We start from the raw sequence: 27,518 nt of genomic DNA, 5'->3' as shown, positions 1-27,518 counted from the left end.
TTGCATCAACAATAAAAGCAAGGCGAATATGCATGTACATTACTGTAAGAATGTGTTTTTTGTAGTATTCTGTACTTGTTATGTAGTACTTACCAACAAAACAAACGCCCACGTCTTTGTGCCTTGTGTAGGCATGCGCGACAACAAAACTTGAGTTTTTATAAGCGGAAGTCCCGAGGTTGTCAGGAATCTCCGGCATGCGCAAGAGAAGGGATTGAGATAGTGGTATAAAAGGTAGGTCGAGTGAGAAGGTTGTTGTTGTTGTTGTCATTGGACGTTACAGTGACGCATGCGTTAACAGTTGATTAAGAAGCTATTTTTTTGTGTCAAGTCGCGCACCTTGGTGAAGGTCATATAAGTCGTGCACCTCGGTGAAGGTGAAGGTCAAAAGCTATTTCGGCTATTTCGTTTTGTCTCTTTTCCTGGACAACTATGGCTGGGGCAAAGTTTGATTTAAAACTGATACCCGAATTCGACGGATCCACTTCTGTTGTCAACTGGGTTGAACCTACAACCTCTGTGAAGTAAAGGGGGTGCATACCGTGATTCCCCTGAGATTGGCTGGAGGCGCCCTAAGTGTATATCAGCAACTTAGTGCCGTGGAGATGTTACCTGTATAAAAAATGCTTTATGCAAGGCATTTGCCATGGATCTCTGCACAGCCTACGAAACATTTGCCTCTAGGAAGCTCATGCCAGGAGAAACCGTGGACGTCTTCTTTGCGGAGCTGAAGAAACTTGCAGTTCTGTTTGGCAATGGAGTGTCAGAGCAAACACTGGCGCCCACCCATGTTAAGCAACTGTTGAGGGCTTCCACCAGCGTATCTGTAACCCCCATGGAACATTTGTTAGAACGCGCTCGAGCCATTATCAGAGATGAGGAGGACCTGAGGGAACCGGTTGTAATGATGGCGCAGGCAGCCAAGACTAATGCTGAAAAGAGTCCCAGTTTGAGACCCACGACCAATGGGAGATGTTTCTGCTGCGGCCAGCGAGGCCATTTCGCAAGAAGTTGTACTAACAAGGGGCGGGGGCGCCTGCGCTGTTTCCAATATGGTAGTTATAGACATTTATCCCAAAATTGTGCGGGAAATGCATCAGGGGGCAGGACGTCAGCGCCACCCTGTTCCCTGGACAAGATTTAATTGAGGCGCAACCGACAATAAATGTGTACGTGGACCAAGTGCCTTGTTCAGCTCTTATCGACTCCGGGTGCTCACACACCATCATGAGTGCCAAGTTGTGTCGAAACTGGACAAAGCAGAACATCAAAGTAACCACAATAGGTGGCAGTACGCAAGCTTGCTGTGGAGCCAGAACTGTCAAAGTCCACACAGACTCTGGTGTGGCCGCAGACATTAATGTGCTGGTGATGCAAGGGGATTTGCTGGGATTCGATGTACTGTTGGGATATGATGCTATTAAGGCACTGGGGGGAGTTGTTATCGGAAGAGATGGGACTGTGCGATTTTTGGAAACCCCAGTGTGTGCTGCAGTTCCCATTGATCGGCCTGATTTGAAGGTGGACTACGACCCTCACCAAAAAGCATGGACTGCATCGTGGAAGTGGACAGAAGGAAGGGCGCCAACCGAACTCAAGAATAGCATTGCAGAGTACTCGATACCCGACAAGGCCCGTAATGAATACGAGAAGGAACTTGAGGCATGGATCCAGGATGGATGGCTGATCCCCTACCCTAACAAGCTGGGACCACCCAAGGGTCTGATTCCCTTAATGGCGGTAGTCCAGCATAACAAATCAAAAGTTTGTCCGTGCTGGACTATCGTGAACTCAATAGATACATTGAGACGTACACTGACATGTGCGCCAGCAAGCTGAGAGAATGGCGCCAGAAGGGCTCCAATGTGTCTATAGTAGACTTGCGGAAGGCTTATTTGCAGGTGCGAGTGGATGAGACATTGTGGCCGTTCCAGACAGTGTGGTTCCGGGGTCAGAGATACTGCCTTACTCGACTTGGCTTTGGGCTGAATGTGGCACCGCAAATCATGAAGACCATTGTAAATGCAGTGTTGTCCTAGGAAAAGACCACTGAGGACGCAACATCGGCCTATATTGACAATGTGTACATCAATAAAGATATACAATGTTGGCATGCGCGACAACAAAACTTGGGTTTTTATAAGCGGAAGTCTCGAGGTTGTCAGGAATCTCCGGGCGCATGCGCAAGAGGAGGGATTGAGAGAGTGGTATAAAAGGCAGGTCGAGTGAGAAGGTTGTTGTTGTTGTTGTTGTCATTGGACGTTACAGTGACGCGTGCGTTAGCAGTTGATTAAGAAGTTGTTTTTTTTGTGTCAAGTCGCGCATCTCAGTGAAGGTCATATAAGTCGTGTACCTTGCTGAAGGTGAAGGTCATATTTAAAAAAATTTTTTTAGAAATAAATGTCTCTAGGAGAAGAGCTGGAGGAGGAGGAGGAGGAGGAGGAGGATAGTGGTGGTGGTGGTGGTGGTGGTGGCGGTGATGATGATGATGGCGGTGGTGGTGGTGGTGGTGGTGGTGGTGGTGGTGGTGGTGGTGGTGATGATGATGATGATGATGACGACGACGATGATGATGATGATGATGATGATGATGATGATGATGATGATGATGGCGGTGGTGGTGGTGGAAGAATCAGAAACTGACTATTTATATAAAGAAGTTCGTGAAAATTATTGTTTTCTTTAATCGGTTCATCTAAAAATGAAATTTGATAAAAAAAAAAAAAAAAAAATCAATGAGTATTTTGCATTACTCTCCAAAAATAATCATACAAAAACAATTATTACGTACAAAAATTTCGATTTTTTAAAATTTGACAATTCGGACATCTTTTTTTTAGCAAATCAAATAAGGTTACACGTGTAGTGCTACTCTCAGCAACACCTCTACAACTGCTGTTACCCGTTTGAATATACGGTGCTTCCTCCCCACAAAGTTCACAGCATCTAAACAGTCTTATTATACAAGAGACGTTCATAAGAATAACACTAATAAACTGATCATAAAATGGACTAACCTAACCACATTTTTTAAATACTATACAAGTCTTGTTGAGTTGCTTAGAACCATTTAAGCACTTTACATGCTGGCATGTGTTGGACGGTTTATAGAAATTGACTTCCAAACCAATCTTTTTCTGACCAAATCTTCAATTACCTTTCTTTCTTTCAAGTCTATTTTTATTACTTTCTTTCTTTTGTTCTCGTCCTTTCCTTATAAACTGAGTCTGTCATCTTGATTATTCTACATCTAACCCAACAATTCTCATCCATTCTTTCGGCATCACCATACCAACAAAGTCTCCTGTTCTGCACACATCTTCTCTATGCTGTCCAGACATCATCGTATCATTCTCATATCATTTCTCTCCATGCAACGCATGTTCTCAACCTTCATTGACCAGTTTTCACTTCCATATAAATCTAATTTACTTATGAATGCCTGTCTTTTATTTAAATCAATATTTTATACTTCTATTTTCACTGTTGGAATTGTAATATTAACTGAGACTAGTCTCCAAGCGATAAAGAAAATTATAGATCATTTGGGCCATCCATAACTTTGAAAGTCTGATTTTCATAAGTTAATGTTTCAAGTATTATGTTTCTGTAAAGTTTTGTGTAACCTAGTAGCTGATACCCTTTTCTCTTCTCTGCAATCTCTTTTCTCATAGAAGAGATAATGTTAGCCTGTCTCTGTTCTATCGTTATTTCCATGGCAAATGCTCGTCTGAGCTCCAATTTATGGTCCCTCCTCGTCAAACTTTCACAAAAAACACTCGTCTAACTACTACCACTATCAGAAATTTCATCCTCTCTATAAATGTTCCTACATCAAAATGTAGATTTCATGAATTAAGCTTCTTTCCTGGAACTGTCCGCCTCCAATGTTAACAAGTTTTTGCTGAGCTGTCCCCTTAAATTATCAAATTATACCAAATTCTCACAACTAACGATTACTACACTGTTGCCCTGATGACTACCATACACCATAACCCTTTTCCTTAAGTAGCCTTCGGGCCTTCATAGTGTGATGACCACTTTAAAAAAATAGAAAAAAATCCATTATAATCATTTTACATTTATTGGTAACTGTGAAGATAAAATGACGTTCCTAACCAACAAAACGTACATAAACTTGGTTAAGTTGAAATAAAATTTAATAAAATTAAATTTGCTGTCATATTGACTCTTTTATAGATTTCAAACAGAAAACATATTTACACTAGCAGTTTCGTAAAGTATGCTTAAATATATTTTAATTTATGCAGATTTCGTGTTTATCATGAAAGAGCCAATTCTCTATTGATTATTATATAATATGTAGTAATGATTTCAAAAGTTGAAAAAATAAAAATTTATGACTTGAGTGCTATCAGCTAGAATCGAAATCAAAACATTTAGCGCTTCAGTCTTAGTCATTACCATTTGAACTATCGTGAAATGGATAAGAAAACAAATCAATAAAACAAGGTCTTTTATTACATATGTGTTTACGTTTCCATAGCGAGATGATGTGACACTAAAGTTAGAAAATGGGATTGAAGAGTCAGTGCCCGAGAAGAAAAGCATTTTCGCCTATAAAAAATGCCTGAGCAATTCCATCAGCATTTTCTAGTAAGAGAGCCTCAGGCGATAAGCAATAAACTAGCTCCTTCTCAGATAGAGAAGAGAAGACAAAGCATAGGAGGATGTACCACCTATAACTGCACAGAACTGTGGCCTTTGTAATAAATATCTCTTAATTGGATGAATCCAAATGTAACAGCTGACAAAGAAATGCTGTGCTCGGAACATCAAAAATAATTCAAAATTCGAAAAAATAAACCAAACACTGATAAAAAATCCACCCAGTGAGTGTCATCTTGACACTTCTTAATACTAATTGGGTGGATTTCTATCAGTATTTTGTTAATTTTTCGAATTTTGAACCATTTTTTGATGCTCCAAAGGCAGCATATTTTCGTCAGCCATCTTGATTGCCTGTTTAACTTAGCAGCTCGACGTTATCTATTTCCGATCATTTCTTGGGACCTGTGACCAAATTCAATAGACTAAATTCAATGACGCCAGCAGGTTACATGATTTTAGTTCCTCAGTCTTCTTAATATTATGACAACCACAATACAACCAAAGCTACACCTCAGCCAACATGGGAAGGGGCCATCTGAATAATATTCTAGACTCTGTTGGCTTTAGCATCAAGGGGAAACACCTGGTTTTATTTATATCATAGATGTACAGATGTACTATAATAAGGACGATAATAGCACTTGATCTATTGATGATAGACGATTCATATACAAATGAATCTTGTTGTACATTTGATATATTTTAAAATAATATGTAAATAAGTCTAGCATAATTTTCATAATTAATGGCGGATATAGATAATGTGGTTGCCCAATTTAGTTGCCTCACATCAGTTTTTCAATCTATCTATATATCTATAAAAACAGAGATGTGTGTGCCACAGACGGTTTCTGATTGGTTAATCCAATAATCACATCTCCTAAAAAACTATGGTTCCTACGTTCTTAAATTTACCATAAAATATTATGCCCTTATTTATTGTCCATCTTGGAAGGGTCTATTTTGTCCCTAACTTGCCATTTACAAATTACAAAATTACGAAACTTACACCAGCCATCACAATCCAACCTCCGACACCACGTCCACCATTCTGGCGCTAGCCGCACACACGTACACACAACACGAAAACAAACGCTGTCCTCCAAAGGACAGACTATTAGTACTACTACCCAGCACACGCGCACACATACACACGTTCACTACCATCCTTGTGTACGTCACTGACTTTCACACCATAAACACACACAGTAAATCTGATTTTCTTCATTTTCTCATTTTATTACTTTGGTATGTTCCCGTTTATCCATTCATTTGCTTATACTTTCTTTTACTACATTTTTTATTTATTTTTTTATTTATTAAAGGTAAGAGTAATTCTGGTATGCATACTAAACTGTTAACCGTTAGTTTGTGTGTTCGATCCTGATTGATTCTACTTTTTTTTTTAATTCTATTTGTTTATCAAATCCTATCCGAAGCGGGGAGGGGCTATACCCTTTCATTCCACCTCCCCCCAAGGGTAGGTTCCTAATGGAAGGGCGTCCGATCCTCCACCCACCTACGGGCAAGCAGGGGGAGCTGGCCACCATCCCCCCACCAAAAGGGGAAGCCTGGCATTTTCTCACCCGAAAGGGGGGAGCTTGGCAGTTTCTCCCCCCAAAGGAGGGAGCCGGTGTCCCCCCCCCCCCAAGGGTGGGAGGGGCAAAGAGGCCAGGAGGAGGTGACTTTTTCCTGGGGGGGGGGGAGAAGCCTCCAGGCACCCTCCTCCCTGAAGGTGGGGTTGGGGATTATCTCTCCCTGAAGGGGGGAGGCCGGCACCAAGCATGTAAATCCAGAGGGGTGACTTTTTTTGTTACCCCTCGGAGTGGGAAGGGGGCCGATCACCCAGGCAACGCCGGGTAACCCCTGCTAGTTTATGATAATCTAATCAACTATTTGTATAATTTGAGTAGTTTTCGTCAACATTTTAAAAGTTGTATTCCAACTTTAAATACAAATTAAGAAATAGACACCCGTAATAGTAGATATGATTTACCGCAGATTTATGCATACTAATCTGAAACTATCATTTTGTGACTTATGTTACAACTGTAGTGGATCTTTGCTAGAACACTACAAAAAGTATAATGAAAGCACTTAGGTCTAAATTTCAGAAATTAGTCTTGACACATCAATGGCAATTAGAAGAGAGAGAGAGAGAGAGAGAGAGAGAGAGAGAGAGAGAGAAAATCGTTTTACCTTCTTTTGTACAGATATCTCTTGCAACAGATTGCCGTCAGTTGTAACCTAAGGTATCAGTCCTTGAAGTCTAGTAATAATTATTAGTCATATCAGTAATAATTATTAGTAATGGCATAAATTAAATGAAAGTAGAAAAGATTAACTACAGTGATGGTAGGAATCAATTGAAAAAAGAGAAAGGATAACAAAAATTGTCAACAAAAAAACTTTCATAGCATGATCCAAGGGTCACATGATTATCCATTATGAAAAGAAATTGGAATCTTAGGGAGATATCAATCATACCAGTTATTATAGGTGTCATAGGGCTTATGAAGAAGAAGTTGAAGTCCTATCTAACTAATATTTCAGGTGAACCAAGTGCAAAAGAGATCCAGACAATTGCACTTAAGGGAATAACAAGGATACTAAAAAGAGCTCTCGGTTGGTTTCAATAAAAAGCAGGCAATGTTGGCAGCTGGTTTGGCTGCCTCATACCCAGCGTTACAATTTCCAAATGAAGAAAATAAAATAAAAAAATAAAAACAATCACAAAGGGGAAGGCGCTTTTTTATCTGACTCCCCAAATCAGAGGCTACTGAAGGTAAGTAACATTTTCTTATAAGTAAGTTTGGAACTATCATTTTGTGACATATGTTACTACTTTATACATAAGATGTTCTCTTTTGTTACTTTGGATCAACTTCCTCTTCCCATTTCCTTAACTTTAATACATCTTCTTTCATTTTTATGACAATCTAAAACATTCTTCGCCATTTTTAAGTCACAAAGAATTTCTTCCTTTTGGCACTGACTAAGATCCGCCTCTCCTTATATTTTATCGTCACTTCTGATGTTTGAAACTTAAAAGAAATGCCATCACTTAAACCAGTTAATCATTATCTCTCAAAATGGACGCCCTCAAGTTTTTCTTTAAAATTGGCTGGAACAGAAAAAGAACAAATTAATAAAAAGTAATATTCAATGAATTATAACTTAACACCAAATATTAAATTATAATGTAATATTAAATTATATATAAAATATAATATATATAATACAATATACATAATATAATATATATAATATATAATGTATTATATAATATAATATTATTGTATTATTATATGATATAATATAAAATATTAAATTGTAATACAGTATTAAATATAATGTTAAATATAATATTAAATAGATTTAAATATTACAAAATTAAAAAAATATTAATTTAAATATTTTTTCTGTGGTCGATTTTCAATTACATCCATGGGTAGAAACATTGTGACTTCCCAAAACAAATTCTTTTCTGAAGCTGACCGTTTTCTCATCAACCACCTAACTCACCATTGGAGAGTCAACACCTATTTTATACATCCACAAATGCGACACACACCTTTCGAAGCCCGTCATCTTCTCAAATGTATTCAACCCAATAATTTGAGCCAAATTTCGCGACAGTTTTATATTTTGAACTTATTGAATATCTGATATCTATATCAAAGGAAACATTGTCCACTTATCTCTAAACACTACAATTTTTTTTTTTTGCAACATTATAATTCTATCAATGTACACACAAAAAAAAAAAAACACTATTCTTCAAACTTAAGCTTCTGTTGGTGACTATTTCAACCCATAACAGCAATATTATTCTTTAAGGAACATTTTCCCAGCATTTCCACATCCAAATCTTCTAAAATCAGATCCTAATTCAAGTGAACAGACATTCCGTTTATGACTGCAGAAATACTGCTTTATTTAATAATGTCTATTTGTCTACTTAAAAATTTCGCCTCTAGTTTGATGCTAAAGATTTATTTGTTCGTACCAAAATATTATTCCTTTAAATATCGATTTCATGTCATTACGTTATTTGTCTCCCCTTTTTGTTTTTATAGATTTTCTAGTTAATCCTTTTTTTTTTCTATCTTCTTTCTGCTTGTTTTTCTTGGTATTTGTCTCCCCTTTTTTGTTTTTATAGATTTTCTAGTTAATCCTTTTTTTTCTATCTTCTTTCTACTTGTTTTTTCTTTCCTTTCTATGTTCAACGGTTAAAAGTTCTACCATGTCTGACATGGCATATGAGATTGAAGCAAATTTTTTTACTGCTGACATCAATCCCTCCAAATGGACGGGTATTTTGTCATTTTATGATTGTTTTGTCACCATCTTGTCATAGTTCTCCACTAACTGAAGTGACATGCTTGCACGTTGTCAAGATGATCATCCGCACAACCAGGCTATTACCACACTTTTGTTGAACGACACAGCCGTTATTACCACACTTTTGTTGAACGTCACAAGAACTACTGCTACCCATGGGGATAGTCAGATTGTCTATCAAGATTTACTTTTTTTTTTTTTTTTTTACATGGGGGGTCACCACTTATCAAGGCCCGAAGGCCACTCAGGGATAAGGGTTATTGCGTGTACAGTCCTCTAGATCTGCAGTGTTCTGTCTATGCTCATGTGTATTAAAAGGGTTATCTATATTGATAAATAATAGATTTTATACAATCCTTTGTGTCATAGTTGTTTCTTCAACATATTGCATTTAATAGTCTTTCTCTACAACCAAAAAACGAAGTTTGGGAATGAATAACCACTTTTTTGTTTTGAACCTGAAAAACTTGACATCTTGTACGGCATCTTGTATAGCATTATCAGAGTGGAATGTGACGGTGGTCTAGTGGGTAGCAACACAGATTGACGACCTGATTTTTCCAAGTTCAAATCCAGTTCATTCCAGTTTTACTTAGGATGTTGGCAACCTTCACGTAGTCATTCCTGTAAGTACTCAACGTCTTTCTAGAAAAAACTCTGACTAGAAAAATATCGGGGAAACCAATGGCATCAACAGAATCTTTTAGATTCATACAATATCAGAGTGCAGGGTGTGTATGTGTTCACAATTAAAGGATTAAAGCATAATTAATGCCTTCTTATTCAAAAAGTTCATCTCAAAGACAAAAAAATTAGATTAAAAAGGTGCTCTCTGTCAAAGGTGTACATGTTATATAAATATACGAAATTTTGCAATGCTTGTTCATTCAGGTAGACAGTGTTACTGTTAGTTTGGCTGAAAAGCCCGATCTGTGCTTTAATGGTTTTGTTGTATATAGAAGAATGGAGGTGAAGAGTAAGTATTGTGTGGCTATGACGTCACGAGCGAGAAATAAGAAAAGGAGCGACCTCTTTCCCGAGCTAGACAAGATAGAACGGCCATCTTGAATGCTCATTCTGCAACCTGTGGTGGGTACATAGTAATGGCAATTTAATGCATGACATTTTTTTTGTTCAAGGATATTTTTCATATTTACGTTGTCAATGCTAAACGCAACTCGGGGTACATGTTAATGAGATGATATAGATTGTTAGTATAGCGACAAATAATATCATGATATGAATAAAATGTGTTAACTTATGGTGACGGTTTATGACAAATATCTGTTGACATTGGATTTGAGGATTATGTTGTAATCCACAGAGAAGCAATCCCATGCTAACGTGTTCTGCAGATGATAAGTTTTTGGAAAGAAACTCTGTTCATATAAATTTCATTCTATGTTAGGTGAACGGGGGGAATAAAGGAACTTTCTTTGCAGTTGTGGTAAAAAGATGGGTTCTTACTGTAAATTTCTTATAAGGAGCAACCATGCAAATAATAATAGAATAAGGAAAGACTAGGAACGTTTCTTCTGTGAGAAATACGCTGTAGAGAAGAGAAGCAATAAAGAATTGAATTGCCATTTATTGTATTATGTTGTTTATGTCTCGGCCGATGAAAAATGGCCATGGCAGTACTTGAAAATAAGATAGGGATACCACAGTTCTTTGGTCAGCAAAAACCTATAGGTTCTTGTGTGATTGCTGGCTTTGCTTTTTGCGGTTGGGGTGGGGGGTACTTTCAATATTTTTATGCTTCAGCAACCTAATTGATTTCATATATACTTGCATCATAGGGAAAATTCGACTGAGCTCCAATCTGTGGTTCCTTCTTGTAAAATATTTACAGTATGAACTTGTATTGCTACCACAATAGAAAATACCATAATATCTATGGGAAGAACTTCTTTGTAAGAGCATCCTGCCTGTGGAATATATTTTCGTTAGACAGTTTCCTTGGAGATTATAACTTGATTGTCTTCAAATCCAGTCAACAAATTCTTGTTGCATAAGTAAATAATGAAACGCAGTTCATGTCATAGTACTTCCATAGTGTTACTCATCTTTTGGGTTATAATCATTCCAGTTATATCAATGCTTATTCTCAACTAGCTTTTGGCCTTGATAATGAGTGAACCAATAATTAAGCAAAAAGTTTCCCTCTGTATTGTCTGTTTAGTAAAACATTAATGAAATTTGGAGTGGTGGCGCATCTTTTGATATTTGGAGGAAAATTTTTCTCTTTCTCAAAAAAAGAAAACAAAAGTTCAATCAGACTAAGAAAAAAAAACAGATGCCTGCTACTCTGAAAATAAAAGGACTACACAATGATGACAGGGGAGTACAGGAAACTGTTAGGTTGTTGCATAAGTTCCCGCCATTTATTTTGTTTTGTTTAAATCCAAGAAAGTAAGTTTGTGTGGGACTCAAGCTCCAAGATTTTGTGTGAATCCCATCGACTAAAGGGGGTGTGAAATAATCGCAAAATCACACTCTACATGTCTGATGGCCATCTTCCTTCAAAAGAACCCTGAGTTGGTCTTTGTCTATCTTGATTGGTCTTCCAGAACGAGGAGCGCCATTGCGGTCAAAATTACTATGTTTGAATCTGATAAACCAATCTTGAACAGTTCTCTCAGCTATAGCGTTTTCTCCATATACAGCACAAATATCTTTGTTTACTTCACTTGCTTTTTGACAGCGATTAAAGGCGAAAAGAAGGAGGTGTCGAAAATGTGACTTTTTATCTACTTGACAATCCATTTGACAGTTCTGGAAAACGAGAAAAAAATTATAAGAGCAAAAAACGATGCCGATTACCTTGTAGAACAAAATACTTGATTTCTAGTGATATATAACACTTTGCCAAATATCAAAACATGTTTTAGAAAACAAAAATGTTATGAAACGGCGGGAAGTTATGCAACAACCTGATATTTAATTATTTTTTAAACAATCTTTATGCCGGAATTTATTAATAGTTTACATGGCAAGCTTTCCTGATTTTGATTTACTGGCAAGTTTACTGATATGAGAAAGATCTACTGAAAAAATAAAATAGATATCTGTGAAGAGTTATGCTCCAAATATTGTCATGATTGTTTGTTTTTATCCATACGCGCTTACAATTCTGGTTTTCTGCATTGCTATCAACATTAATAAGTACCTATATATTTATTTACCAGCAATGATTCAAGCAAAAAAAAAAACAACATATTTTTAAATAAGTTCACACCAGGAAAGACATATGACAATTTGATTATTTTTGTTAAAGCTTTACGTCTTGGATTTTTTAAAAGACTTTTGCTCAACCTAAACAAGGCATATTGTTGCCACTGATTTAGCCACTGGGTTAACAGCAGCAGCCATATGTAAATGAGCGAACTGGCTGCGTAATGTGACATCACAGCAAAGATAAGTAGAGGTTAACAAAACAAATTTAGGCACAAGGCAAATCAAAAAATGTGGGGAAAGTCTATGGCACTGTACTTTAAGTTTTGTTAGGAATATCTTGCTAGAGTTCTAAGTCACCATCACACCAGAGGTCGTCCTACTTCCTACTTAAAATTCCCAAATCAAGTCGTTTTATATATATATATATATATATATATATATATATATATATATATATATATATATATATATATATAATGTCTGTAAAAATAAAATGTTATAAAACAGTGTTTATTAAATAAACATGATTTCATTGGCATTGGGTGAGGGGAAAGTTCAAAGGAACAAAGTGTTAGTAGGGCCCTCCAAATCAGATCATTTCTGCTGACGTATCCCTGATATCCACCTTTTCATATATCCACGTATTAGGAAGCTTTGACTTGTGCATCTATTTCTGGTGTATTATTAGCAAGTACAAATAAATCATGTTATTTTTTAGAAATACCCTTTTTTAGTTCTTTTTCTTTGTATCTTTTTATTTGTAAGAACATAAAAGAAACATGTTATAAAATATTAACGATAAGACAAATATGAAAAAATAAATGGATGAAAACGATTATATGGAGATCAAAAATATAAAATGATTTAACAACTTTACAACTGAAAAAAATTACTATGAATGAAGAGGATTTAATTGTCTGTCTCTAAGCCGATTTCCATAGCATCCTCTATTTTCCCTGTTTGTTATGTCTCCTGGTCTACACAGAGGCAGATAACTCTACTTTACTCTATCTCATGAAGGGCAAATAAACCTTGATTCAAGATGTCTTCCAAAAATAGAAAGAAAAATAATTATAGGGTATATCTCCCCTTAACATAGATTTTTCTTGGTGAAATTAATTATCCATCACATAGTTCTAATATATTTTTACAAATGAATGTACATGAACAGATCAAAACTAAAGTCATCATCATAACGTTTCATTCCATCTTTAGATCCATCGTCAGGTATTGTCTGAGGCATCCCTCAGGTCCACATTGGAGCATGCCTCACTTAGGGAAAAGTCTGTGAGGAAGTGTGCAATAGTCTGCACGTCAGTGCCACAGGGACACTAAGCGTCCTGTATATAACCCCACTTGTACAGGTTGTCTTATGTTTTGGCAACCTTCACTCAAGCCCGGTTAATTCTTATTCACTTTTTCCAGGGAAGTTCAGAGCTTGCTGGGATGTTTTCTTTTGGCTCCGGTAGAGCCTGGTTGTTGTCTTTGATTAATTTATTCTACCAGCGCAGGCGGAAGGACACTGGTGTTGTTCATCTGAGGCATGTGACAGTCGCAAAGCTCTTGGTGTCCAAATAGAGGATTGTTGTTGCTCTGCTTGTTGTGCTCTGCCTTTGCAATTGCCTCTTGACTGATCTGCGGCAGAGCGATTTCAAACATCTTATAGGTCTATGGCAGGTTGGTCCATTTCAAATTGCCCGTAATCATCCTGCATGCCTTGCTGAGCTCATTGTCAGTCTTTGCAGCATGAGCAGAACGAGTCTGTTCTGCTGCACAGTATTCTGTGGTCGAGTAGTACAGCACTAAAGCTGATAGGCTTAACGTCTGTACCTCAGCTTCCTAACAGCAGTTAGCCAGAGTTGCAAGTTGGCATGTCAATAGTCTTTTGCAGAACTTCTCGATGTGAGTTTTGTATGATAGTGTACTGTTAAATGTCATGCCAAGATAAGTTGTGTATGTAGTGTTTACCAAGATTTTACCTCTCCAAGTGATATTGAGCTTCCTTTGGGCTAGGTGGTTTTTAAGATGAATGAACACACCTTAGTTTTACCTGGGTTCACTGACGTAATTGTGTGCTTTTCACTTGAACCAGTGAACAGTTATTCTATTGTGACCATTATAATTAATTATGCCTATTCTGAATGCAAAACAAGTCATCTTCATTTATCAGCTTGGGCAATACAATCTTCTGACTTAAAGGTAAATTTAGCGTACAAACAGTTATCTCCCTCTTGTTAAACATTATTTTTAGAATCAATTTGTTATATATGTCTTGAGTTTCTTTCTCATTTTGACATTGATATTAAAAGCCTACTTTTTCTACTTAAAAATTATTCGTAATATATACTCATGGATATGCAAGCGACTTCACAAAAGTTAACTAATTTGCATATTCCTTTACAAAAAGAGCAATCATTAATTAATTATTCATTTTTATGATTTCTTATTGGATGATTAGTTTCATTAACTATTATGCTAAATTATTTTCATACATTGTGCATGATTGCATAGAATTTAGGATGAAAACGTTCTAGCACAGGAACACGTTTTTATATATATATATATATATATATATATATATATATATATATATATAATGTTAAACGTCCACGTATGCTTCTAGGATAGTGATTTAAAGCTTATGAGGGTTTTTTGAAACATGAAAAACGATGTTACTTTTGGTATTTAATATTTTTATAGTTATTTTTTATATTTCAAGCGGACCTCCGCTCTTGGTCACAAAAAAGTATTGAAATGAAAAAGAAAAAGAAAACCGTTGAAAGAACTGGAGATTTGTAGAATGGACAACGTTCATTCCTAGCAATCATGTTCGAAAAAGTTCACGTGAATTATTTTAGCCGTTTGTGAAAGAAGATTGTGTTTTTTAATATTTTTTTAATGTTGCAACGTAAAAGCGTTTAATTGAAACGGCAAAAATGAGACGCAATTGATTTCAATATGTATAATGGAATAGAAATGAGATTGTTAAACGGTAAAAATAATGTAATTATTAGTTATTATTAATAATAATAATAATAATAATAATAATAATAATAATAATAATAATAATAAAAACTAGTGAAGGGGGCTTTTTTAATGGTGAGTAAAATCATCATAACGTCATTTTCCTATATATACACACCATTTTCCTATATATATATATATATATATATATATATATATATATATATATATATATATATATATATATATATATATACACGTTTACATCACTTCAATTTACCTGGACACACTATAGACAATATAAGATGCCTTCTAATAGACTCAAATTTCCGATCAACAATAATATGAAAACAAAAAGAAATACAATGGATCATCCGACTAAAACACTCATAAGACAGGTCTTAACACAGACCTTGGCCAACTTAAATTCTACAAATACTCCAAAAAATAATTAAGTAACACAACCACCTACTCATACATATATACTTACACGTATGTATTAACCTGTTCTTATTCTATACTGTTTTTTTTTTTTTTTTTTTTTTTTTTTTTTTTTACAAAGGCATCACCACATTATCAAGGCCCAGAGGCCACTCAAGGATAAGGGTTATTACATCTTTTCGTTTTATAGCTAACACATGCATTATTCTCTTGTTATTCTTATTATTACTTTATTTATCTTCATTATTACTTTTATTATTATTACTATTATTATTATTATTATTATTATTATTATTATTATTATTGTTATCATCATTATTACTACTATTATTTTCATTATACCTAACCTTCTATCTACACCATTTTCCTATGTATACACCATTTTCATATCTATCTATTTATCTATATATATATTTATATATATTAATATATATATATATATATATTAATATATATATATATATATATATATATATATTAATATATATATATATATATATGAAAATGTGTGTCTTTACATCTATGTTTACATCGTTAACTTCATATCCCTATTTATTCACTCACTTTATTTTATACATGTCTTTTAATAGTAATTGATATTTGTGTTTGATTATATGAGTATGTGAATATGCGCCTACATATGTATGGAGATGTGTATACATATATCTGTACATATATGGTTTTATATTGTTTATATATGTGTATATATATATATGTGTATATATATATGTGTATATGTATATGTATATACGTTCCTGTCCATATAATGCATGTTGATGTGCACATCTTTGTGCTGCCTTACATGCTCTTGTATTTTGCTTTATGCTTATATATTTGTATATGTATGTATATGTATATATGTGTATTTATGTGTATGTGTATTTGTATATTCTATATGTATGTATATGTATATATATATTCATGTGTATGTGCTTATGTGTATATATGGTATGTGTGTACATGTGCGCATATGGGTAGGTATGAATGCATGTATGTATGCCCGTATGCATGCCTGTACCTGTACATGTCATTGTATGCATATACATGTGTATGGATATATATGCGTGTATATGTGTGCATGCGTGCATATCTGTTTATGCATATTATTATTTATATATGCATTATTTGTATGGGGGTGCATATATTATATACATATGGTCGTTGAATATGACTGTGTATTGGTATGTATGCGTATATATGGGTGTTAATTGTGCATGCGTATATATATATATACCTGTACCCTTATGCACATGTTTTTTATGTAAAAGCTATCATCATCATCATCATCATCACTATTATTATATTATTATTACGCTTATCGCTCCGTCCGTTATCATTCTGTGCATCTCTAAAAAAGTAAAGTGAATATTCCAAAAAGTGAAATATTCCAAATAAACCTTGTCACCAAAAAAAAAAAAAAAAAAAAAGAAAAAAAAAAAAAATTCAAAAAAAAAAATTGGTGTCGCTGTTGAGACAAAGCTAATAAAAATGATTTGTCTTTCTTGGCCTTTTGGCTAAGATCAAAGTGTAGTATCTGTTCTACAGGTGCTACATTTCAATTTCTCCTCTCTCGGTGGAAGAGAAATCCTTTACTACTAAGACAATTTTTCTCCACGTTAAAAAAACGACTCATTGTGTTTAAATCTGTCCCGTGGGGGACATTGAGAATAGGTACTATGTTTAATGTAACAAAGTTTTAATATTAAAAAAGTAACTGGAAAAAGTTATTTCTGATTTAATTACAAAATGCCCTGGAAGTGTTACTCCTGATTAATTATAAAATGCCCTGGAAAATGTCCGTTCTGATTATTATTTTTTTTTTTGTTTACTTGCCTCCCCACAAGGGCGGAATTGGACATGAGGTTGGTTAAAAATTTAGGGGGATACCAGCTCCCCAAAAGGGGCTCTCTGGTCAATAGCAAAAATAAGAATTGCATCAGTAATGAAGGATTTCTCCTCCATTAACCAAGACCAAAAAATGGGGGGATTTAAGTCACTGGAATGCTGAAACTGATAGTACACTCAGACATTTATGTTAAAGCGATGGGTACCTAATCCCTAACCGTGTTAATGTTTTTATGTATTACTTTCGAAAAGCTGCTGAAACAGTTTATGATTTAAACATTACTTTATTTCAAGTATATTTTAAGCAGTGGATTACGGGATATGAAGTCAGTCCCGGAAATTACTCAAACCGTTTACGATTTAAACATTACTTTATTTCATATTTATTTTCAACAGTGAGGTGAGTGATATTAAATCAGTTCCGAAAATGGGTGAAATCGTTTACGCATTACACATTGTTTTATTTAATGTATATTTTTAACATTGGGGTGGGAAATATGAAGTCGGTTCCGGAAATGGCTGCAACCATTTACGTCATTTACTGTTAAAAATATACATTTAATGTATATTTTAACAGTAGGATGGAAGATAAGAAGTCGGTCCCGGAAATGGCTGAAAAGGGTTACGATTTATACATTACTTTATTTCATGTATATTTTCAACAGTGGGGTAGGGATTATAAGTCAGTTCCAGAAATGGCTGAAGCAGTTTACTATTAAGACATTACATTATTTTATGTATATTTTTAGCAGTGGGTTGGGGATATAAAGTCGGTCCCGGAAATGACTGAAACAGTTTACGATTTAAACATTACTTTATTTTATGTATATTTTTAACAGTAGTTTGGTATATAAAGTCAGTCCCGGAAATGGCTGAAACAGTTTACTATTTAGAAATTACATTATTTCCTGTATATTTTTAGCAGTGGGTTGGGGATATAAAGTCTGTCCCGAAAATGGCTGAAGCAGTTTACTATTTAGACATTGCATTATTTCATGTATATTTTTAGCAGTGGGTTGGGGATATAAAGTCGGTCCCGGAAATGACTAAAACAGTTTACGATTTAAACATTACTTTATTTTATGTATATTTTTAACAGTGGTTTGGTATATAAAGTCAGTCCCGGAAATGGCTGAAACAGTTTACTATTTAGAAATTACATTATTTCATGTATATTTTTAGCAGTGGGTTGGGGATATAAAGTCAGTCCCGAAAATGGCTGAAACAGTTTACTATTTAGACATTACATTATTTCATGTATATTTTTAGCAGTGGGTTGGGAATATAAAGTCGGTCCCGGAAATGGCTAAACAGTTTACTATTTAGACATTACATTATTTCATGTATATTTTTAGCAGTGGGTTGGGAATATAAAATCGGTCCCGGAAATGGCTGAAACAGTTTACGATTTAAACATTACTTTATTTCATGTATATTTTTAACAGTGGGTTGGGTATATAAAGTCAGTCACGAAAATGGCTGAAACAGTTTACTATTTAGACATTACATTATTTCATGTAAATTTTTAGCAGTGGGTTTGGGATATAAAGTCGGTCCCGGAAATGGCTGAAACAGTTTACTATTTAAACATTACATTATTTCATGTATATTTTTAGCAGTGGGTTGGGGATATAAAGTCGGTTCCGGAAATATAATGTATATTTTCAACAGTGGGGTGGTGGACATGAAGTCAGTCCAGGGTTTGAATGAGATGTGCAAATATATACTATCAGAAAGCGTTGCCCACTATTGAATGTGACACGTGGAAAACATATAGTAGCAAATAACCCAGCATCGCCCGGAATTGAATGAGATAAGTGAACGATATATATTAGCAGAATATGCGGCGTCACCCGGGATTGGATAAGATAGGTGAAACATATATACTATAAGAATACCCAGAATTTATTTAATTGTTTGTAATGAAATAATCAGCCCAGGCAATATATTTAAGTAATTATTTAAGTAAGGGGGAGCGACATTGTGGGTTAAAGTTATGAAAATTATTGTCGAAATTAGTAACATATCCAAGAATTATGAAAAATGATGAAATGTGAGTTACTTGATTGGTGTGTTTGTAATGATATAATAAGCCCAGACAATATATCAAATATATTATATAAGTAGGAGGGAGAGGCATAATGTGGGTTTATAAATATTAAAATTATTGTCGAAATTAGTAACATATCCAGGATTATGAACAAAGATTAAATGTGAGTTAATCGATTGTGTATTTATAATAAAATAATCAGCCCAGGAAATATATCAAAGTAATTATGTATGTAAGAATGGCGATAAGGATGGTTTAAATTATGAAAAATAATTGTCAAAATTAGTAACATATCCAAGAATTATGAAAAATGATAATATTTTATTTAATGCATTAATGTGTTTGCAATGAAATAATCAGACCAGACAATATATCAAAGTTATTATTTTAGTAAGTGGGGCGATGATGTGGGTTAAAATTATGAAAAATGGTTGTCGAAATAGTGAGAGAGGGCGACAAGAATGGTTTAAATTATAAAATATATTGTCGAAATTAGTAAGATATCCAAAATTATGAAAAACGATGAAATGTGATTTAATTGATTGGTGTGTTTATAATAAAATAATCAGCCTAGACAATATATCAAAGTTATTATATAAGTAAAGGGGAAGAAGATAAGATGGGCTTAAATTATGAAAAATTATTGTCGAAATTAGTGACATATCCAAGAATTACGAAAAAATGATGAAATATTAGTTAATTGATGAGTGTGTTTGTAAGGAAATAATCAGCCTAGACAATATATCAAAGTTATTATTTAGTAAAGAGGGAATGGCGAAAATGTGGGTTAAAATTATGAAAAATGATTGTCGAAATAAGTAACATATCCAAGAATTATGAAAAATGATTAAATGTGATTTCATGCATTAGTGTGTTTGTAATAAAATAATAAGCCCAGACAATATTTCAAAGTTATTATTTTATTAAGAGGGGGCGATAATGTGGGTATAAATTACGAAAAATGATTGTCGAAATTAGTAACATACCCAAGAATTATGAAAAATAATGAAATGGAGGTTAATTGATTAGTGTGTTTGTAATGAAATAATCAGCCCAGCAAATGTATCAAAGTTATTATTTTAGTAAGGTTGGGCGACAACGTTGGTTTAAATTATAAAAAAACATTGTTGAAATTAGTAACATATCCAAGAATTACGAAAAATGATGAAATGTGAGTTGATTGATGTATGTGTTTGTAATGAAATAATCAGCCTAGAAAATATATCAAAGTTATTATTTTAGTAAGGTGTGCGATATGGTGAGTTTACATGATGAAAAATTATTGTCAAAATTAGTACTATATCCAAGAATTATTAAAAATGATGAAATGTGAGTTAATTAATAGTTGTGTTTTTTATAAAATAATCAGCCGATACAATATATCAAATTTACTATTTTAGTAAAGGGAGAGGCGATAATGTGGGTTGAAATTATGCAAAATTATTGTCGAACATAGTAACATATTCAATAATTATGAAAAATGATAAAATGTGAGTTAATTGACCGGTGTGTTTGTAATGAAATAATCAGCCCAGAAAATATATCAAAGTTATTATTTTAGTAAGGGGGCAGTACAGTTTTAATAAAAAACTAGAATATGATTGTGCCTTCATTCATGCTGAATAGGACGCTCACACCATGCCCAGCAACAATATATTAAATAGGAAAAATGCTGCTGTGGAATTTCCACAGGCCCCGCTAGTTATTATTATTATTATTATTATTATTATTATTATTATTATTATTATATAAATATTGTCATTATTATCAAATACACACAGAGTGACTTTCAAGCCAAAAGCACATACATTTAAGTACCTGCCCTGATATTATCCTCGGTCTGTGTATGAGAATTCCTTCGGGACTGAAACAATTTTCCTTCAGGGCCGAGACTATTTGTATTCTCATTAACTAATATTAATTTTATTGATTTTATTATTATTATTATTATTATTATTATTATTATTATTATTATTATTATTATTATTGGCTCACATGGAGCTTTCACAGAAGTCAGCAAACGATCTGATTGGAAACCTGTGGTGTTCTCTGGAAGCTGAGTGACAACAAGTCTCCCCAGACGTCCAGCTCTCTCCACCTCCTTCGATAGCATTTGCATATGAATTTGCATCATCGCAACAGCCGCTTACCATTGATTTCTCGCTGGTAGTGGCCATTGGTTTATACTAGAATTTGAGTGGCACTCAGCCTCCCCAATGTCCCAGTTCTCTTTGCGCTTGTCCAGCCGAGGTCTGGTTGGTGCTCGCTCCTCGGTCTCAGTCCTTATTGACCCTTCTCGGGCCTTTTATTATTTATTTATTTATTTATCTATCTATCTATGTTCGTCCCATCTTTATTGAGGGAGAGACGGAATTTACTCACCATTAAAAAAGCCGACATTGTTTCTAACTCAGCCCTCTTCAGTACTTTTATTATTATTATTATTATTATTATTATTATTATTATTATTATTATTAGTTTTATCTCTTACTCACCATTAAAAAAGCCGACATTGTCTCTAACTCTGCCCTCTTCAGTAGTTTTATTATTATTATTATTATTATTATTATTATTATTATTATTATTATTATTATTATTATTATTCATAACTAATAATTACATTATTTTTACCGTTTAACAATTTCATTTCTATTCCATTATACATATTGAAATCAATTGCGTCTCATTTTTGCCTTTACGTTGCAACATTAAAAAAAATATATTAAAAAACACAATATTCTTCCACAAACAGCTGAAATAATTCACGTGAACTTTTTCGAACATGATTGCTGTTCACGCTACAACGTGCTTGGCCTTTTGGTCAAAAAAAAAAAATGCATACACAAACACACAGACAACTGTTTATAAATTGTAAATATGGTTTTGATTCTTAAACGCTGGGGATTTATTAGTTTAAGATCCATAGAGTGAATTTTGGTAAATGTTGCCAGTCAAGAGTAAGACTCCAAAGTCTACATTTATTACTTTTTAATCACTTCAGTCACAAAGACCCTGAACCCTTCCCCTCCCCAATTTCTTGTAGGGCCTTGTGCCTAATTTTGTTGTTTGAAAATCTTTTGTTTTATTACTTAATTGTATTTACAAAATTTTAAAAGCAATAAAATATATAAACAAGATCAAAGTGTAGTATCTGTTCCGGCAGATGCTGCAAGCTATGACTAGCTATGACTAGCAAAGACCAGATGTGGGGGCAACCCCACATGCCTGACCATTAACCAGCTCCCATTTCCCACCTCTCGGAAGCTGGTCCCCTTTTTCCCTTCCCCCTCCCTTCACTCCTCACATTAAAAATCGGCCTTGTGCCTAATTTGCTCGGTGGGGGAGCAAATAAATACCATCTGTTCCGGCAGATACTGCAAGCAAAGACCATATGTGGGGGCGACCCCACATATAAGACCTTGGTCAATGTAGGGGCAACCCTTCATACCAATTGTCACTATCCAGCTCCCCTACTCCCCGGGGCAGTTGGTCCCCATTTCCCCTTCACTCCTCACATTAAAAATCGGCCTTGTGCCTAATTTGCTCGGTGGGGGAGCAAATAAATACCATTTGTTCCGACAGATACTGCAAGCAAAGACCATATGTGGGGGTAACCCCACATATCAGACCTTGGTCAATGTAGGGGAAACCCTTCATACCAATTGTCACTATCCAGCTCCCCTACTCCCCGGGCAGTTGGTCCCCATTTCCCCTTCACTCCTCACATTAAAAATCGGCCTTGTGCCTAATTTGCTCGGTGGGGGAGCAAATAAATACCATCTGTTCTTCAGATGCTGCAGTGCACTTCCATTTCTTGTTCTCTTTCGGTGGAGGAGAAATCCTTCACGACTGAGATAATTTTTATTTTTGTACCTTTTCTCCACGTTAAAAAACGACCCTGGTGTCTAACTCTGTCCCGTGGGGAGGCATAGTAAATAGGTACAAATCTCTAGTTCTTTCAACGGTTTTCTTTTTCTTTTTCATTTCGATACTTTTTTGTGACCAAGAGCGGAGGTTCGCTTGAAATATAAAAATAACAATAAAAATATTAAATACAAAAAGTAACATCGTTTTTCATGCTTCAAAAACCCTCATAACCTTTGAATCATTATATATATATATATATATATATATATATATATATATATATATATATATATATATATAAGTGACCTTGTCTGCATGTGTGTAAAACGTCTTTACCATTTACCAAGCTCCTCTTGAGAATTAGGTTTACAGACTTAAAACTTAATATAAAGGGTATTTGGACCTCAGAAACATTTCCAGTTTAGTTTTTAGCCTGTAAAAATAGCTGACAAAGGGTCAAATTAAAAAAAAAAAACATTAAAAGAACAGTTGACTTTGACCGGAGTAAATCAACTAACTTCTGAACATGTATACATACACATTTTTTTTGTTGTTGTTAATAGCTTGAAGTCACTTAATTTTTATCCTTGTTATCTATCTGGCGGTAGCTCAGAAAATAACGATGCTTTCTTTTTTTTTAAGTTCTAGATAACGACCAAGGCTGGAATGCTGAATGTTTTCGTTTCAATTCCAGCTGATGTCACTAAAGTCATTTTTTTTAACTTTTGAAATCATTACTATATATATTGGGTATAATATGATAATCAATAGAGAATTGCTCTATAACTCGCCTGGCTACAACTTTCTTTCACTGGCCTGCTTTTCAGCTGATTACAACCTAATCATCCTTAAGTCCAATGTAAACGAGTTCCTCTTGAGCTGGATCCTAAATAATCAAATCATACTCAATTTCCGCCACTAACGATTACTACACTGTTGTTCTGGTGGTCAGCGTACACTTATTAAACTTTATCATCGAGTGGCCCTCGGGCCTTGATAAGTGGTGACTCCCCTGTAAATAATAATAATAATAATAATAATAATAATAATAATAATAATAATAATAATAATAAATGCGAAATATGCATGAATTAAAGTATCATATTTAATCGTATTTCATGACCAAACAACAGTATAATAATACTTATAATATCAACTGAACTTCTTATTCTAAAAATAAAAAATATCGTGATAGATTGCTTTTTCAATAACAATTCTAATTATTTAAATAATCTTAATTCTGATGTTAAATCCTTATTCTAATCAATCGAATGTTTACTAACAATAAGCTTAATTTACGTGCTCAGGTGGTTATCATACTTTTGCATATATAATTTGTAATACTATCCTGACATTCTGTGGAAGATGAAATTATAATTCTTGTGGTCATCAGATTCTTGCTTTCAACTGAGGAGTGGTTCGCAAACGTTGATTGTAATATAATCACAATAATTGTATTTTAGTATTTAATATTTTCAAACATTCTTTCATTTTCAGTTATTGTGAATAATTCACACTGAAATGCTTTTGTAAGCCATTTCATGCACCATTAATTTCGTTTTCTTTTATTACAAACCCACTAATCCTCACTAATACTAAATGTTGGTACAACGAATCCCGAATTTAGGTTACGATTAAAACTTTTTTCTCGGTTATATATTTCTATATGAGACCGGCTGGAGTACTCGTCAACACAGGATTCCTTAAACGTTTCTCTTATACACGCCAGTTCAAATGAAAAAAAAAAGCTTCTTAAGTGCGAGAATAAAAACGATGATATTTATGTAGAATATGAACTATGCTGCAATAATAACGTTATTATTTCGAAATCCATTCTTAACATGAAGAGGGAATGAGGAGCTTTTTTAAACTCTGTGCTTTTACCTAACAATTTAACAATAAGCAAAATATACTGCAAAAATTGAATTAACTTTAAAATCTCTACTATTATATAAAATGTGTGTGCGTGTGTGAGTTCGTTTCCTATGGACTCGAAAACGGCTGGTTCGATTTTTATGAAATTTCACACGAAGGCACTTTATGTGTCTGGCAGTGCTCTTAGATAAGTTTTGTATCGGAATAAGTATCAATAATCTATAATTGTAATAACCCAATGAAAGAAGGAACAGGCGATTTTTGACCAAAGTAAAAAACTTACACAGCCTAAGATGCATTTGAGTTTTACTACCATACAAGCCAAAACGCCTGATATATAAAATAAACAGTAGTTCTTTGATATGACAAAATGAATGTTTCTGTTTAGAGTACAATTGAAGCATGATACTTGACTTTTTCATTTTAAAATTTAATTCAAGCCATTATATATAAAAAAATAATTTTATAAAATCAACAGTAACTTCTCTACAGTGCTATGTAAACTACAATGTATTGTGGATTAAGTCACTGCGAGAGGCATTTGAAGCTTCCTTTCGGTGCACTGTGATGGGTTCCCAACTACAGCAGGCAATCATTTGATTTGATTCAATATAATAGGCGATTTCACTGATTTCGATGACAATAAAAATGTGGGAGTGTGAAACATTCGTTGATCATTATTGTCGAGCATTGTCGAGTCACCTTGCTAGTCAGAAAGAAGTTTAGCATTTTTGGATGTGGCAGAATATCACTAGATCAATTAAAAACTCAAAAATTTTGGTAAAAAGTGGGAGGAGACTTATATAGTGATAATTTAGTGGGTCAGTTCTTTCACCAGATTTCTAGAAAACTGCTACCACAGAGACAATTTTCAAACTATCAAGGAAGCAAGATTCAGCAGGGATTTCTTTTTATAAAGTCTGGAGAGGGCATGGTCAGTTCAGATCTTATCCACATGTTTTGGTGTCACGTTTTTTTTGTTTTTTTATAACATTCACATTATGTCTCTATGAAAGCATCATCTCATGTGGTTTGCATTCGGTAGCAAATTAGGGAGGAAGTTGTTGGTGGAGTTCAAGGTGGAGTTCATTTACAAATATTTATTTTTCTTGATTTTAATAAAAAACTTATTATTTATCTATCTAGCTTTACTCTTATTTTTAATTATAACTTCAGAGAAAAGAGTAAAAGATAGAAATGTTATATTTCCATAGAACATTGAAGTCCTTAGAAAAAAAACATGTTTATAGCCATCTTGTACTACTACTGCTACTACTACTACTACTACTACTACAAACAGATAAACTCATACAAGCAAGAAGACCAGCCACCAATAATAATAAACAAGAAGGAAAGAAGCTGCAAAATTATGATTTTCCCGCCACATCAGTTCACAGGTGAAGATTAGAGAGACAGAAAAACGAAACAAATATGTGAAACTTGCCAGAGAACTAAAAGGAACATGAAGAAAACCAATATAGTACTAATAATGGCAGGAGCAATAGGAACCGTCTCAAAGAACGTGAAAAAAGATTAGGAGAAATCGGAATCCAGGAGAAAATTGAGATTATACAACAGACAGTAATGCTGAAAACAGACGAAATTTTAAGGAAAATCCTTGAATGCGGAAACTAATCCACATGAGATACAAACAGGAACTAGTTATATAGAAACAACAGGAATAAAATAAAAAGATAGCAGAACATCTTATTGAACCAAGAAAACTGAAACCACAAAATTGTAAATTAACTACCCCCACCTAAAAAAAAGTAGTGTAGTGTTGACATCGACAGTCGCTATACCAAATAGTCAAGAACGGTCAAGGAGGATGGAAAGACTGAGGAGAAAAACATAAACCAGACCTCCACTGGATGGGTGCAAAGGGAACTGGGATTTAAGGGAAGCTGATTGCCACGCAAATATTATCAATGAGTTGGCCTTGTGCATAATTGTTTATTATTTGTAATTTTACAGAAACTAAATGATAAAAACCTCAATGATCATTGCCAGTGAGAAATCAACGGCAAGTGGCTGTTGCAATAATGCAAAGTAATTTTTAAAAATTAATAAAAGAAATGGAGAGTACTGGAAATCTAGGAAGACTTGTTGTCATCCAAACTCCAGGGAATACCACTGGTTGTTGTCAGTGAGTAATCTCTGGCGATAATATTGTAACATGATAAGGGCTGTCCCCTTTTCATGTAAGTATAAAAATAGAGAGATTTAGTTAAAATGAAAATGAAATAGAATAGACGAAATTCGAACCTCGTAATTTAGGTTTAGAAATAGATTACGAGAGAGAATTAGCAAATGGAATGTAAAA

General features: G+C 34.2%; 1 long non-coding RNA gene and 1 pseudogene across 1 annotated transcript in view; both read left to right on the top strand.

Annotated features, from left to right (window-relative positions):
* The window catches only part of LOC145272398 (uncharacterized), a 237,902-nt gene that overhangs the window by 120,418 nt on the left and 89,966 nt on the right, over positions 1 to 27,518 (top strand). The gene's annotated exons all lie outside the window — the stretch shown is intronic.
* LOC145284329 (U2 spliceosomal RNA) lies at positions 17,052 to 17,192 on the top strand (annotated as a pseudogene).

This window comes from Euprymna scolopes, chromosome 1 (assembly GCF_053919585.1).
Source record: "Euprymna scolopes isolate OS-2025 chromosome 1, ASM5391958v1, whole genome shotgun sequence".
NCBI lineage: Eukaryota > Metazoa > Mollusca > Cephalopoda > Sepiida > Sepiolidae > Euprymna > Euprymna scolopes.
Note: the sequence above shows the minus strand (reverse complement) of the source record. Positions and strands in the feature narration are given on the sequence as shown.